Source organism: Phoenix dactylifera, chromosome 4 (genome assembly GCF_051530095.1).
Source record: "Phoenix dactylifera cultivar Ajwa chromosome 4, Ajwa_hap1_PhDact_Kaust_v1.1, whole genome shotgun sequence".
In the NCBI taxonomy this organism is placed as follows: Eukaryota; Viridiplantae; Streptophyta; class Magnoliopsida; order Arecales; family Arecaceae; genus Phoenix; species Phoenix dactylifera.
In genome coordinates, this window is record NC_143193.1 from 34,811,269 (window position 1) to 34,823,808 (window position 12,540).

The 12,540-nt window shown below is 49.2% G+C and overlaps 33 non-coding genes and 1 pseudogene across 33 annotated transcripts; all 34 read right to left on the bottom strand.

Moving 5' to 3' along the window:
• Positions 1 to 192: 192 nt before the first annotated feature.
• Positions 193 to 311, bottom strand: LOC148708926 (5S ribosomal RNA). The gene has a single exon (XR_015978352.2). It is a non-coding gene; the product is annotated as a 5S ribosomal RNA (ribosomal RNA).
• Positions 312 to 557: 246 nt separating this feature from the next.
• Positions 558 to 676, bottom strand: LOC148708927 (5S ribosomal RNA). The gene has a single exon (XR_015979473.2). It is a non-coding gene; the product is annotated as a 5S ribosomal RNA (ribosomal RNA).
• Positions 677 to 922: 246 nt separating this feature from the next.
• On the bottom strand, positions 923 to 1,041 carry LOC148708928 (5S ribosomal RNA). The gene has a single exon (XR_015978107.2). It is a non-coding gene; the product is annotated as a 5S ribosomal RNA (ribosomal RNA).
• Positions 1,042 to 1,286: 245 nt separating this feature from the next.
• LOC148708929 (5S ribosomal RNA) lies at positions 1,287 to 1,405 on the bottom strand. Its single transcript, XR_015983805.2, has one exon. It is a non-coding gene; the product is annotated as a 5S ribosomal RNA (ribosomal RNA).
• A 248-nt stretch (positions 1,406 to 1,653) lies between these two features.
• Positions 1,654 to 1,772, bottom strand: LOC148708930 (5S ribosomal RNA). The gene has a single exon (XR_015978552.2). It is a non-coding gene; the product is annotated as a 5S ribosomal RNA (ribosomal RNA).
• Positions 1,773 to 2,018: 246 nt separating this feature from the next.
• LOC148711120 (5S ribosomal RNA) lies at positions 2,019 to 2,137 on the bottom strand. The gene has a single exon (XR_015984682.2). It is a non-coding gene; the product is annotated as a 5S ribosomal RNA (ribosomal RNA).
• Positions 2,138 to 2,382: 245 nt separating this feature from the next.
• On the bottom strand, positions 2,383 to 2,501 carry LOC148711121 (5S ribosomal RNA). The gene has a single exon (XR_016407570.1). It is a non-coding gene; the product is annotated as a 5S ribosomal RNA (ribosomal RNA).
• Positions 2,502 to 2,747: 246 nt separating this feature from the next.
• LOC148711122 (5S ribosomal RNA) lies at positions 2,748 to 2,866 on the bottom strand. The gene has a single exon (XR_016405226.1). It is a non-coding gene; the product is annotated as a 5S ribosomal RNA (ribosomal RNA).
• A 248-nt stretch (positions 2,867 to 3,114) lies between these two features.
• On the bottom strand, positions 3,115 to 3,233 carry LOC148711123 (5S ribosomal RNA). Its single transcript, XR_016411759.1, has one exon. It is a non-coding gene; the product is annotated as a 5S ribosomal RNA (ribosomal RNA).
• A 246-nt stretch (positions 3,234 to 3,479) lies between these two features.
• Positions 3,480 to 3,598, bottom strand: LOC148711124 (5S ribosomal RNA). The gene has a single exon (XR_016412610.1). It is a non-coding gene; the product is annotated as a 5S ribosomal RNA (ribosomal RNA).
• Positions 3,599 to 3,845: 247 nt separating this feature from the next.
• LOC148711125 (5S ribosomal RNA) lies at positions 3,846 to 3,964 on the bottom strand. The gene has a single exon (XR_016412696.1). It is a non-coding gene; the product is annotated as a 5S ribosomal RNA (ribosomal RNA).
• A 246-nt stretch (positions 3,965 to 4,210) lies between these two features.
• On the bottom strand, positions 4,211 to 4,329 carry LOC148711126 (5S ribosomal RNA). Its single transcript, XR_016406566.1, has one exon. It is a non-coding gene; the product is annotated as a 5S ribosomal RNA (ribosomal RNA).
• Positions 4,330 to 4,575: 246 nt separating this feature from the next.
• LOC148711127 (5S ribosomal RNA) lies at positions 4,576 to 4,694 on the bottom strand. Its single transcript, XR_016412611.1, has one exon. It is a non-coding gene; the product is annotated as a 5S ribosomal RNA (ribosomal RNA).
• A 247-nt stretch (positions 4,695 to 4,941) lies between these two features.
• Positions 4,942 to 5,060, bottom strand: LOC148711128 (5S ribosomal RNA; annotated as a pseudogene).
• Positions 5,061 to 5,306: 246 nt separating this feature from the next.
• On the bottom strand, positions 5,307 to 5,425 carry LOC148711129 (5S ribosomal RNA). Its single transcript, XR_016406567.1, has one exon. It is a non-coding gene; the product is annotated as a 5S ribosomal RNA (ribosomal RNA).
• A 246-nt stretch (positions 5,426 to 5,671) lies between these two features.
• LOC148711130 (5S ribosomal RNA) lies at positions 5,672 to 5,790 on the bottom strand. The gene has a single exon (XR_016405330.1). It is a non-coding gene; the product is annotated as a 5S ribosomal RNA (ribosomal RNA).
• A 246-nt stretch (positions 5,791 to 6,036) lies between these two features.
• On the bottom strand, positions 6,037 to 6,155 carry LOC148711131 (5S ribosomal RNA). The gene has a single exon (XR_015980154.2). It is a non-coding gene; the product is annotated as a 5S ribosomal RNA (ribosomal RNA).
• A 246-nt stretch (positions 6,156 to 6,401) lies between these two features.
• Positions 6,402 to 6,520, bottom strand: LOC148711132 (5S ribosomal RNA). Its single transcript, XR_015983824.2, has one exon. It is a non-coding gene; the product is annotated as a 5S ribosomal RNA (ribosomal RNA).
• A 246-nt stretch (positions 6,521 to 6,766) lies between these two features.
• On the bottom strand, positions 6,767 to 6,885 carry LOC148711133 (5S ribosomal RNA). The gene has a single exon (XR_016406568.1). It is a non-coding gene; the product is annotated as a 5S ribosomal RNA (ribosomal RNA).
• Positions 6,886 to 7,131: 246 nt separating this feature from the next.
• LOC148711134 (5S ribosomal RNA) lies at positions 7,132 to 7,250 on the bottom strand. Its single transcript, XR_015981506.2, has one exon. It is a non-coding gene; the product is annotated as a 5S ribosomal RNA (ribosomal RNA).
• Positions 7,251 to 7,497: 247 nt separating this feature from the next.
• Positions 7,498 to 7,616, bottom strand: LOC148711135 (5S ribosomal RNA). The gene has a single exon (XR_015981116.2). It is a non-coding gene; the product is annotated as a 5S ribosomal RNA (ribosomal RNA).
• A 246-nt stretch (positions 7,617 to 7,862) lies between these two features.
• On the bottom strand, positions 7,863 to 7,981 carry LOC148711136 (5S ribosomal RNA). Its single transcript, XR_015984148.2, has one exon. It is a non-coding gene; the product is annotated as a 5S ribosomal RNA (ribosomal RNA).
• A 246-nt stretch (positions 7,982 to 8,227) lies between these two features.
• Positions 8,228 to 8,346, bottom strand: LOC148711137 (5S ribosomal RNA). Its single transcript, XR_015981146.2, has one exon. It is a non-coding gene; the product is annotated as a 5S ribosomal RNA (ribosomal RNA).
• Positions 8,347 to 8,592: 246 nt separating this feature from the next.
• LOC148711138 (5S ribosomal RNA) lies at positions 8,593 to 8,711 on the bottom strand. Its single transcript, XR_015979698.2, has one exon. It is a non-coding gene; the product is annotated as a 5S ribosomal RNA (ribosomal RNA).
• Positions 8,712 to 8,959: 248 nt separating this feature from the next.
• Positions 8,960 to 9,078, bottom strand: LOC148711139 (5S ribosomal RNA). The gene has a single exon (XR_015983873.2). It is a non-coding gene; the product is annotated as a 5S ribosomal RNA (ribosomal RNA).
• Positions 9,079 to 9,326: 248 nt separating this feature from the next.
• On the bottom strand, positions 9,327 to 9,445 carry LOC148711140 (5S ribosomal RNA). The gene has a single exon (XR_015980155.2). It is a non-coding gene; the product is annotated as a 5S ribosomal RNA (ribosomal RNA).
• Positions 9,446 to 9,691: 246 nt separating this feature from the next.
• LOC148711141 (5S ribosomal RNA) lies at positions 9,692 to 9,810 on the bottom strand. Its single transcript, XR_015983825.2, has one exon. It is a non-coding gene; the product is annotated as a 5S ribosomal RNA (ribosomal RNA).
• A 246-nt stretch (positions 9,811 to 10,056) lies between these two features.
• On the bottom strand, positions 10,057 to 10,175 carry LOC148711142 (5S ribosomal RNA). Its single transcript, XR_016404656.1, has one exon. It is a non-coding gene; the product is annotated as a 5S ribosomal RNA (ribosomal RNA).
• A 248-nt stretch (positions 10,176 to 10,423) lies between these two features.
• On the bottom strand, positions 10,424 to 10,542 carry LOC148711143 (5S ribosomal RNA). Its single transcript, XR_015981507.2, has one exon. It is a non-coding gene; the product is annotated as a 5S ribosomal RNA (ribosomal RNA).
• Positions 10,543 to 10,788: 246 nt separating this feature from the next.
• On the bottom strand, positions 10,789 to 10,907 carry LOC148711144 (5S ribosomal RNA). The gene has a single exon (XR_015981117.2). It is a non-coding gene; the product is annotated as a 5S ribosomal RNA (ribosomal RNA).
• A 246-nt stretch (positions 10,908 to 11,153) lies between these two features.
• On the bottom strand, positions 11,154 to 11,272 carry LOC148711145 (5S ribosomal RNA). The gene has a single exon (XR_015982874.2). It is a non-coding gene; the product is annotated as a 5S ribosomal RNA (ribosomal RNA).
• A 246-nt stretch (positions 11,273 to 11,518) lies between these two features.
• On the bottom strand, positions 11,519 to 11,637 carry LOC148711146 (5S ribosomal RNA). Its single transcript, XR_015980362.2, has one exon. It is a non-coding gene; the product is annotated as a 5S ribosomal RNA (ribosomal RNA).
• Positions 11,638 to 11,884: 247 nt separating this feature from the next.
• LOC148711147 (5S ribosomal RNA) lies at positions 11,885 to 12,003 on the bottom strand. The gene has a single exon (XR_015984684.2). It is a non-coding gene; the product is annotated as a 5S ribosomal RNA (ribosomal RNA).
• Positions 12,004 to 12,250: 247 nt separating this feature from the next.
• LOC148711148 (5S ribosomal RNA) lies at positions 12,251 to 12,369 on the bottom strand. The gene has a single exon (XR_015983874.2). It is a non-coding gene; the product is annotated as a 5S ribosomal RNA (ribosomal RNA).
• Positions 12,370 to 12,540: the final 171 nt, after the last annotated feature.

Consider the following 12,540-nt stretch of genomic DNA (forward strand, 5'->3'; position numbering starts at 1 on the left):
CGAGACATTCGCGCTGCCGGGGCCGTTCTGGCGTAGGATTCAACGCGCTGTTCCGCTATGCGGCATGGCACCGCCAGTCTCCGGACTCAGTTTATTTTCGGGGGGAAAAAATTAACCGAAGAGGAAAAGCCAAAAGCCAAAAAATTAAAAATAAATATTATCAAAAAATAAAAAAGCGGGCAAAAAATAAAAAGGGTGCAACACGAGGACTTCCCAGGTGGTCACCCATCCTAGTACTCCTCTCGCCCAAGCACGCTTAACTGCGGAGTTATGATGGGATCCGGTGCATTAGTGCTGGAATGATCGCACCCATGACATGCCCTTCGAAACTCCCTTTTATGACAAAGCAGCAGACCGCGACGGCCCGAGACATTCGCGCTGCCGGGGCCGTTCTGGCGTAGGATTCAACGCGCTGTTCCGCTATGCGGCATGGCACCGCCAGTCTCCGGATTCAGTTTATTGTCGGGGGAAAAAAATTATCCGAAGAGGAAAAGCCAAAAGCCGAAAAATTAAAAATAAATATTATCAAAAAATAAAAAAGCGGGCAAAAAATAAAAAGGGTGCAACACGAGGACTTCCCAGGGGGTCACCCATCCTAGTACTACTCTCGCCCAAGCACGCTTAACTGCGGAGTTCTGATGGGTTCCGGTGCATTAGTGCTGGTATGATTGCACCCAAGACATGCCCTTCGAAACTCCCTTTTAAGACAAAGTAGCAGACCTCGACGGCCCGAGACATTCGCGCTGCCGGGGCCGTTCTGGCGTATGATTCAACGCGCTGTTCCGCTATGCGGCATGGCACCGCCAGTCTCCGGACTCAGTTTATTTTCGGGGGGAAAAAATTATCCGAAGAGGAAAAGCCAAAAGCCAAAAAATTAAAAATAAATATTATCAAAAAATAAAAAAGCGGGCAAAAAATAAAAAGGGTGCAACACGAGGACTTCCCAGGGGGTCACCCATCCTAGTACTTCTCTCGCCCAAGCACGCTTAACTGCGGAGTTATGATGGGATCCGGTGCATTAGTGCTGGTATGATCGCACCGATGACATGCCCTTCGAAACTCCCTTTTATGACAAAGTAGCAGACCGCAACGGCCCGAGACATTCGCGCTGCCGGGGCCGTTCTGGCGTAGGATTCAACGCGCTGTTCCGCTACGCGGCATGGCACCGCCAGTCCCCGGACTCCGTTTATTTTCGGGAAAAAAAATTATCCGAAGAGGAAAAGCCAAAAGCCGAAAAATTAAAAATAAATATTATCAAAAAATAAAAAAGCGGGCAAAAAATAAAAGGGGTGCAACACGAGGACTTCCCTGGGGGTCACCCATCCTAGTACTACTCTCGCCCAAGCACGCTTAACTGCGGAGTTCTGATGGGATCCGGTGCATTAGTGCTGGTATGATCGCACCCATGACATGCCCATCGAAACTCCCTTTTATGACAAAGCAGCAGACCTCGACGGCCCGAGACATTCGCGCCGCCGGGGCCGTTCTGGCGTAGGATTCAACGCGCTGGTCCCGCTATGCGGCATGGCACCGCCAGTCTCCGGACTCAGTTTATTTTCGGGGGAAAAAAATTATCCGAAGAGGAAAAGCCAAAAGCCGAAAAATTAAAAATAAATATTATCAAAAAATAAAAAAGTGGAGAAAAAAATAAAAAGGGTGCAACACGAGGACTTCCCAGGGGGTCACCCATCCTAGTACTACTCTCGCCCAAGCACGCTTAACTGCGGAGTTCTGATCGGATCCGGTGCATTAGTGCTGGTATGATCGCACCCAAGACATGCCCTTCGAAACTCCCTTTTATGACAAAGCAGCAGACCTCGACGGCCCGAGACATTCGCGCCGCCGGGGCCGTTTTGGCGTAGGATTCAACACGCTGTTCCGCTATGCGGCATGGCACCGCCAGTCTCCGAACTCAGTTTATTTTCGGAAAAAAAAAATTATCCGAAGAGGAAAAGCCAAAAGCCGAAAAATTAAAAATAAATATTATCAAAAAATAAAAAAGCGGGCAAAAAATAAAAAGGGTGCAACACGAGGACTTCCCAGGGGGTCACCCATCCTAGTACTACTCTCGCCCAAGCACGCTTAACTACAGAGTTCTGATGGGATCCGGTGCATTAGTGCTGGTATGATCGCACCCATGACATGCCCTTCGAAACTCCCTTTTATGACAAAGCAGCAGACCGCAACGGCCCGAGACATTCGCGCTGCCGGGGCCGTTCTGGCGTAGGATTCAACGCGCTGTTCCGCTATGCGGCATTGCACCGCCAGTCTCCGGACTCCGTTTATTTTCGGAAAAAAAAATTATCCGAAGAGGAAAAGCCAAAAGCCGAAAAATTAAAAATAAATATTATCAAAAAATAAAAAAGCGGGCAAAAAATAAAAAGGGTGCAACACGAGGACTTCCCAGGGGGTCACCCATCCTAGTACTACTCTCGCCCAAGAACGCTTAACTGCGGAGTTCTGATCGGATCCGGTGCATTAGTGCTGGTATGATCGCACCCATGACATGCCATTCGAAACTCCCTTTTATGACAAAGCAGCAGACCTCGACGGCCCGAGGCATTCGCGCTGCCGGGGCCGTTCTGGCGTAGGATTCAACGCGCTGTTCCGCTATGCGGCATGGCACCGCGAGTCTCCGGACTCAGTTTATTTTCGGGAGAAAAAAATTATCCGAAGAGGAAAAGCCAAAAGCCGAAAAATTAAAAATAAATATTATCAAAAAATAAAAAAGCGGGCAAAAAATAAAAGGGGTGCAACACGAGGACTTCCCTGGGGGTCACCCATCCTATTACTACTCTCGCCCAAGCACGCTTAACTGCGGAGTTCTGATGGGATCCGGTGCATTAGTGCTGGTATGATCGCACCCATGACATGCCCATCGAAACTCCCTTTTATGACAAAGCAGCAGACCTCGACGGCCCGAGACATTCGCGCCGCCGGGGCCGTTCTGGCGTAGGATTCAACGCGCTGGTCCCGCTATGCGGCATGGCACCGCCAGTCTCCGGACTCAGTTTATTTTCGGGGGAAAAAAATTATCCGAAGAGGAAAAGCCAAAAGCCGAAAAATTAAAAATAAATATTATCAAAAAATAAAAAAGTGGAGAAAAAAATAAAAAGGGTGCAACACGAGGACTTCCCAGGGGGTCACCCATCCTAGTACTACTCTCGCCCAAGCACGCTTAACTGCGGAGTTCTGATGGGATCCGGTGCATTAGTGCTGGTATGATCGCACCCAAGACATGCCCTTCGAAACTCCCTTTTATGACAAAGCAGCAGACCTCGACGGCCCGAGACATTCGCACTGCCGGGGCCGTTCTGGCGTAGGATTCAACACGCTGTTCCGCTATGCGGCATGGCACCGCCAGTCTCCGGACTCAGTTTATTTTCGGAAAAAAAAAATTATCCGAAGAGGAAAAGCCAAAAGCCGAAAAATTAAAAATAAATATTATCAAAAATTAAAAAAACGGGCAAAAAATAAAAAGGGTGCAACACGAGGACTTCCCAGGGGGTCACCCATCCTAGTACTACTCTCGCCCAAGCACGCTTAACTACGGAGTTCTGATGGGATCCGGTGCATTAGTGCTGGTATGATCGCACCCATGACATGCCCTTCGAAACTCCCTTTTATGACAAAGCAGCAGACCTCGACGGCCCGAGACATTCACGCTGCCGGGGCCGTTCTGGCGTAGGATTCAACGCGCTGGTCCCGCTATGCGGCATGGAACCGCCAGTCCCCGGACTCAGTTTATTGTCGGGGGAAAAAAATTATCCGAAGAGGAAAAGCCAAAAGCCGAAAAATAAAAAATAAATGTTATCAAAAAATAAAAAAGCGGGCAAAAAATAAAAGGGGTGCAACACGAGGACTTCCCAAGGGGTCACCCATCCTAGTACTACTCTCGCCCAAGCACGCTTAACTGCGGAGTTCTGATGGGATCCGGTGCATTAGTGCTGGTATGATCGCACCCATGACATGCCCTTCGAAACTCCCTTTTATAACAAAGCAGCAGACCTCGACGGCCCGAGACATTCGCGCTGCCGGGGCCGTTCTGGCGTAGGATTCAACGCGCTGTTCCGCTATGCGGCATGGCACCGCCAGTCTCCGGACTCAGTTTATTTTCGGGGGGAAAAAATTATCCGAAGAGGAAAAGCCAAAAGCCAAATAATAAAAAATAAATATTATCAAAAAATAAATAAGCGGGCAAAAAATAAAAAGGGTGCAACACGAGGACTTCCCAGGGGGTCACCCATCCTAGTACTTCTCTCGCCCAAGCACGCTTAACTGCGGAGTTATGATGGGATCCGGTGCATTAGTGCTGGTATGATCGCACCCATGACATGCCCTTCGAAACTCCCTTTTATGACAAAGCAGCAGACCGCGACGGCCCGAGACATTCGCGCTGCCGGGGCCGTTCTGGCGTAGGATTCAACGCGCTGTTCCGCTATGCGGCATGGCACCGCCAGTCTCCGGACTCAGTTTATTTTCGGAAAAAAAAAATTATCCGAAGAGGAAAAGCCAAAAGCCGAAAAATTAAAAATAAATATTATCAAAAAATAAAAAAGCGGGCAAAAAATAAAAAGGGTGCAACACGAGGACTTCCCAGGGGGTCACCCATCCTAGTACTACTCTCGCCCAAGCACGCTTAACTACGGAGTTCTGATGGGATCCGGTGCATTAGTGCTGGTATGATCGCACCCATGACATGCCCTTCGAAACTCCCTTTTATGACAAAGCAGCAGACCTCGACGGCCCGAGACATTCACGCTGCCGGGGCCGTTCTGGCGTATGATTCAACGCGCTGGTCCCGCTATGCGGCATGGCACCGCCAGTCCCCGGACTCTGTTTATTGTCGGGGGAAAAAAATTATCCGAAGAGGAAAAGCCAAAAGCCGAAAAATTAAAAATAAATATTATCAAAAAATAAAAAAGCGGGCAAAAAATAAAAAGGGTGCAACACGAGGACTTCCCAGGGGGTCACCCATCCTAGTGCTACTCTCACCGAAGCACGCTTAACTGCGGAGTTCTGATGGGATCCGGTGCATTAGTGCTGGTATGATCGCACCCAAGACATGCCCTTCGAAACTCCCTTTTAAGACAAAGCAGCAGACCTCGACGGCCCGAGACATTCGCGCTGCCGGGGCCGTTCTGGCGTATGATTCAACGCGCTGTTCCGCTATGCGGCATGGCACCGCCAGTCTCCGGACTCAGTTTATTTTCGGGGGGAAAAAATTATCCGAAGAGGAAAAGCCAAAAGCCAAAAAATTAAAAATAAATATTATCAAAAAATAAAAAAGCGGGCAAAAAATAAAAAGGGTGCAACACGAGGACTTCCCAGGGGGTCACCCATCCTAGTACTTCTCTCGCCCAAGCACGCTTAACTGCGGAGTTATGATGGGATCCGGTGCATTAGTGCTGGTATGATCGCACCCATGACATGCCCTTCGAAACTCCCTTTTATGACAAAGCAGCAGACCGCGACGGCCCGAGACATTCGCGCTGCCGGGGCCGTTCTGGCGTAGGATTCAACGCGCTATTCCGCTCTGCGGCATGGCACCGCCAGTCTCCGGACTCAGTTTATTTTCGGAAAAAAAAAATTATCCGAAGAGGAAAAGCCAAAAGCCGAAAAATTAAAAATAAATATTATCAAAAAATAAAAAAGCGGGCAAAAGATAAAAAGGGTGCAACACGAGGACTTCCCATGGGGTCACCCATCCTAGTACTACTCTCGCCCAAGCACGCTTAACTGCGGAGTTCTGATCGGATCCGGTGCATTAGTGCTGGTATGATCACACCCATGACATGCCCTTCGAAACTCCCTTTTATGACAAAGCAGCAGATCTCGACGGCCCGAGGCATTCGCGCTGCCGGGGCCGTTCTGGCGTAGGATTCAACGCGCTGTTCCGCTATGCGGCATGGCACCGCGAGTCTCCGGACTCAGTTTATTTTCGGGGGAAAAAAATTATCCGAAGAGGAAAAGCCAAAAGCCGAAAAATTAAAAATAAATATTATCAAAAAATAAAAAAGCGGGCAAAAAATAAAAGGGGTGCAACACGAGGACTTCCCAGGGGGTCACCCATCCTAGTACTACTCTCGCCCAAGCACGCTTAACTGCGGAGTTCTGATGGGATCCGGTGCATTAGTGCTGGTATGATCGCACCCATGACATGCCCATCGAAACTCCCTTTTATGACAAAGCAGCAGACCTCGACGGCCCGAGACATTCGCGCCGCCGGGGCCGTTCTGGCGTAGGATTCAACGCGCTGGTCCCGCTATGCGGCATGGCACCGCCAGTCTCCGGACTCAGTTTATTTTCGGGAGAAAAAATTATCCGAAGAGGAAAAGCCAAAAGCCAAATAATAAAAAATAAATATTATCGAAAAATAAAAAAGCGGACAAAAAATAAAAAGGGTGCAACACGAGGACTTCCTAGGGGGTCACCCATCCTAGTACTACTCTCGCCCAAGCACGCTTAACTGCGGAGTTCTGATGGGATCCGGTGCATTAGTGCTGGTATGATCGCACCCATGACATGCCCTTCGAAACTCCCTTTTATGACAAAGCAGCAGACCTCGACGGCCCGAGACATTCGCGCTGCCGGGGCCGTTCTGGCGTAGGATTCAACGCGCTGTTCCGCTATGCGGCATGGCACCGCCAGTCTCCGGACTCAGTTTATTTTCGGGGGGAAAAAATTATCCGAAGAGGAAAAGCCAAAAGCCAAATAATAAAAAATAAATATTATCAAAAAATAAAAAAGCGGGCAAAAAATAAAAAGGGTGCAACACGAGGACTTCCCAGGGGGTCACCCATCCTAGTACTTCTCTCGCCCAAGCACGCTTAACTGCGGAGTTATGATGGGATCCGGTGCATTAGTGCTGGTATGATCGCACCCATGACATGCCCTTCGAAACTCCCTTTTATGACAAAGCAGCAGACCGCGACGGCCCGAGACATTCGCGCTGCCGGGGCCGTTCTGGCGTAGGATTCAACGCGCTGTTCCGCTATGCGGCATGGCACCGCCAGTCTCCGGACTCAGTTTATTTTCGGAAAAAAAAAATTATCCGAAGAGGAAAAGCCAAAAGCCGAAAAATTAAAAATAAATATTATCAAAAAATAAAAAAGCGGGCAAAAAATAAAAAGGGTGCAACACGAGGACTTCCCAGGGGGTCACCCATCCTAGTACTACTCTCGCCCAAGCACGCTTAACTACGGAGTTCTGATGGGATCCGGTGCATTAGTGCTGGTATGATCGCACCCATGACATGCCCTTCGAAACTCCCTTTTATGACAAAGCAGCAGACCTCGACGGCCCGAGACATTCACGCTGCCGGGGCCGTTCTGGCGTATGATTCAACGCGCTGGTCCCGCTATGCGGCATGGCACCGCCAGTCCCCGGACTCTGTTTATTGTCGGGAGAAAAAAATTATCCGAAGAGGAAAAGCCAAAAGCCGAAAAATTAAAAATAAATATTATCAAAAAATAAAAAAGCGGGCAAAAAATAAAAAGGGTGCAACACGAGGACTTCCCAGGGGGTCACCCATCCTAGTGCTACTCTCACCCAAGCACGCTTAACTGCGGAGTTCTGATGGGATCCGGTGCATTAGTGCTGGTATGATCGCACCCAAGACATGCCCTTCGAAACTCTCTTTTAAGACAAAGCAGCAGACCTCAACGGCCCGAGACATTCGCGCTGCCGGGGCCGTTCTGGCGTATGATTCAACGCGCTGTTCCGCTATGCGGCATGGCACCGCCAGTCTCCGGACTCAGTTTATTTTCGGGGGGAAAAAATTATCCGAAGAGGAAAAGCCAAAAGCCAAAAAATTAAAAATAAATATTATCAAAAAATAAAAAAGCGGGCAAAAAATAAAAAGAGTGCAACACGAGGACTTCCCAGGGGGTCACCCATCCTAGTACTTCTCTCGCCCAAGCACGCTTAACTGCGGAGTTATGATGGGATCCGGTGCATTAGTGCTGGTATGATCGCACCCATGACATGCCCTTCGAAACTCCCTTTTATGACAAAGCAACAGACCGCGACGGCCCGAGACATTCGCGCTGCCGGGGCCGTTCTGGCGTAGGATTCAACGCGCTATTCCGCTCTGCGGCATGGCACCGCCAGTCTCCGGACTCAGTTTATTTTCGGAAAAAAAAAATTATCCGAAGAGGAAAAGCCAAAAGCCGAAAAATTAAAAATAAATATTATCAAAAAATAAAAAAGCGGGCAAAAAATAAAAAGGGTGCAACACGAGGACTTCCCAGGGGGTCACCCATCCTAGTACTACTCTCGCCCAAGCACGCTTAACTGCGGAGTTCTGATCGGATCCGGTGCATTAGTGCTGGTATGATCGCACCCATGACATGCCCTTCGAAACTCCCTTTTATGACAAAGCAGCACATCTCGACGGCCCGAGGCATTCGCGCTGCCGGGGCCGTTCTGGCGTAGGATTCAACGCGCTGTTCCGCTATGCGGCATGGCACCGCGAGTCTCCGGACTCAGTTTATTTTCGGGAGAAAAAAATTATCCGAAGAGGAAAAGCCAAAAGCTGAAAAATTAAAAATAAATATTATCAAAAAATAAAAAAGCGGGCAAAAAATAAAAGGGGTGCAACACGAGGACTTCCCAGGGGGTCACCCATCCTAGTACTACTCTCGCCCAAGCACGCTTAACTGCGGAGTTCTGATGGGATCCGGTGCATTAGTGCTGGTATGATCGCACCCATGACATGCCCTTCGAAACTCCCTTTTATGACAAAGCAGCAGATCTCGACGGCCCGAGGCATTCGCGATGCCGGGGCCGTTCTGGCGTAGGATTCAACGCGCTGGTCCCGCTATGCGGCATGGCACCGCCAGTCTCCGGACTCAGTTTATTTTCGGGGGAAAAAAATTATCCGAAGAGGAAAAGCCAAAAGCCGAAAAATTAAAAATAAATATTGTCAAAAAATAAAAAAGTGGAGAAAAAAATAAAAAGGGTGCAACACGAGGACTTCCCAGGGGGTCACCCATCCTAGTACTACTATCGCCCAAGCACGCTTAACTGCGGAGTTCTGATGGGATCCGGTGCATTAGTGCTGGTATGATCGCACCCATGACATGCCCATCGAAACTCCCTTTTATGACAAAGCAGCAGACCTCGACGGCCCGAGACATTCGCGCCGCCGGGGCCGTTCTGGCGTAGGATTCAACGCGCTGGTCCCGCTATGCGGCATGGCACCGCCAGTCTCCGGACTCAGTTTATTTTCGGGGGAAAAAAATTATCCGAAGAGGAAAAGCCAAAAGCCGAAAAATTAAAAATAAATATTGTCAAAAAATAAAAAAGTGGAGAAAAAAATAAAAAGGGTGCAACACGAGGACTTCCCAGGGGGTCACCCATCCTAGTACTACTCTCGCCCAAGCACGCTTAACTGCGGAGTTTTGATGGGATCCGGTGCATTAGTGCTGGTATGATCGCACCCATGACATGCCCTTCGAAACTCCCTTTTATGACAAAGCAGCAGACCTCGACGGCCCGAGACATTCGCGCTGCCGGGGCCGTTCTGGCGTAGGATTCAACGCGCTGTTCCGCTATGCGGCATGGCACCGCGTGTCTCCGGACTCAGTTTATTTTCGGGGGAAAAAAATTATCCGAAGAGGAAAAGCCAAAAGCCGAAAAATTAAAAATAAATATTATCAAAAAATATAAAAGCGGGCAAAAAATAAAAATGGTGCAACACGAGGACTTCCCAGGGGGTCACCCATCCTAGTACTACTCTCGCCCAAGCACGCTTAACTGCAGAGTTCTGATCGGATCCGGTGCATTAGTGCTGGTATGATCGCACCCATGACATGCCCTTCGAAACTCCCTTTTATGACAAAGCAGCAGACCTCGACGGCCCGAGGCATTCGCGCTGCCGGGGCCGTTCTGGCGTAGGATTCAACGCGCTGTTCCGCTATGCGGCATGGCACCGCGAGTCTCCGGACTCAGTTTATTTTCGGGGAAAAAAAATTATCCGAAGAGGAAAAGCCAAAAGCCGACAAATTAAAAATAAATATTATCAAAAAATAAAAAAGCGGGCGAAAAATAAAAGGGGTGCAACACGAGGACTTCCCAGGGGGTCACCCATCCTAGTACTACTCTCGCCCAAGCACGCTTAACTGCGGAGTTTTGATGGGATCCGGTGCATTAGTGCTGGTATGATCGCACCCATGACATGCCCATCGAAACTCCCTTTTATGACAAAGCAGCAGACCTCGACGGCCCGAGACATTCGTGCCGCCGGGGCCGTTCTGGCGTAGGATTCAACGCGCTGGTCCCGCTATGCGGCATGGCACCGCCAGTCTCCGGACTCAGTTTATTTTCGGGGGAAAAAAATTATCCGAAGAGGAAAAGCCAAAAGCCGAAAAATTAAAAATAAATATTATCAAAAAATAAAAAAGTGGAGAAAAAAATAAAAAGGGTGCAACACGAGGACTTCCGAGGGGGTCACCCATCCTAGTACTACTCTCGCCCAAGCACGCTTAACTGCGGAGTTCTGATGGGATCTGGTGCATTAGTGTTGGTATGATCGCACCCAAGACATGCCCTTCGAAACTCCCTTTTATGACAAAGCAGCAGACCTCGATGGCCCGAGACATTCGCGCTGCCGGGGCCGTTCTGGCGTAGGATTCAACACGCCGTTCCGCTATGCGGCATGGCACCGCCAGTCTCCGGACTCAGTTTATTTTCGGGGGAAAAAAATTATCCGAAGAGGAAAAGCCAAAAGCCGAAAAATAAAAAATAAATGTTATCAAAAAATAAAAAAGCGGGCAAAAAATAAAAGGGGTGCAACACGAGGACTTCCCAGGGGGTCACCCATCCTAGTACTACTCTCGCCCAAGCACGCTTAACTGCGGAGTTCTGATGGGATCCGGTGCATTAGTGCTGGTATGATCGCACCCATGACATGCCCTTCGAAACTCCCTTTTATGACAAAGCAGCAGACCTCGACGGCCCGAGACATTCGCGCTGCCGGGGCCGTTCTGGCGTAGGATTCAACGCGCTGTTCCGCTATGCGGCATGGCACCGCCAGTCTCCGGACTCAGTTTATTTTCGGGAGGAAAAAATTATCCGAAGAGGAAAAGCCAAAAGCCAAAAAATTAAAAATAAATATTATCAAAAAATAAAAAAGCGGGCAAAAAATAAAAAGGGTGCAACACGAGGACTTCCCAGGGGGTCACCCATCCTAGTACTCCTCTCGCCCAAGCACGCTTAACTGCGGAGTTATGATGGGATCCGGTGCATTAGTGCTGGAATGATCGCACCCATGACATGCCCTTCGAAACTCCCTTTTATGACAAAGCAGCAGACCGCGACGGCCCGAGACATTCGCGCTGCCGGGGCCGTTCTGGCGTAGGATTCAACGCGCTGTTCCGCTATGCGGCATGGCACCGCCAGTCTCCGGACTCAGTTTATTTTCGGAAAAAAAAAATTATCCGAAGAGGAAAAGCCAAAAGCCGAAAAATTAAAAATAAATATTATCAAAAAATAAAAAAGCGGGCAAAAAATAAAAAGGGTGCAACACGAGGACTTCCCAGGGGGTCACCCATCCTAGTACACCTCTCGCCCAAGCACGCTTAACTACGGAGTTCTGATGGGATCCGGTGCATTAGTGCTGGTATGATCGCACCCATGACATGCCCTTCGAAACTCCCTTTTATGACAAAGCAGCAGACCTCGACGGCCCGAGACATTCACGCTGCCGGGGCCGTTCTGGCGTAGGATTCAACGCGCTGGTCCCGCTATGCGGCATGGCACCGCCAGTCTCCGGACTCAGTTTATTTTCGGGGGGAAAAAATTATCCGAAGAGGAAAAGCCAAAAGCCAAAAAATTAAAAATAAATATTATCAAAAAATAAAAAAGCGGGCAAAAAATAAAAAGGGTGCAACACGAGGACTTCCCAGGGGGTCACCCATCCTAGTACTCCTCTCGCCCAAGCACGCTTAACTGCGGAGTTATGATGGGATCCGGTGCATTAGTGCTGGAATGATCGCACCCATGACATGCCCTTCGAAACTCCCTTTTATGACAAAGCAGCAGTCCGCGACGGCCCGAGACATTCGCGCTGCCGGGGCCGTTCTGGCGTAGGATTCAACGCGCTGTTCCGCTATGCGGCATGGCACCGCCAGTCTCCGGACTCAGTTTATTTTCGGAAAAAAAAAAATTATCGGAAGAGGAAAAGCCAAAAGCCAAAAAATTAAAAATAAATATTATCAAAAAATAAAAAAACGGGCAAAAAATAAAAAGGGTGCAACACGAGGACTTTTCAGGGGGTCACCCATCCTAGTACTACTCTCGCCCAAGCACGCTTAACTACGGAGTTCTGATGGGATCCGGTGCATTAGTGCTGGTATGATCGCACCCATGACATGCCCTTCGAAACTCCCTTTTATGACAAAGCAGCAGACCTCGACGGCCCGAGACATTCACGCTGCCGGGGCCGTTCTGGCGTAGGATTCAACGCGCTGGTCCCGCTATGCAGCATGGCACCGCCAGTCTCCGGACTCAGTTTATTGTCGGGGGAAAAAAATTATC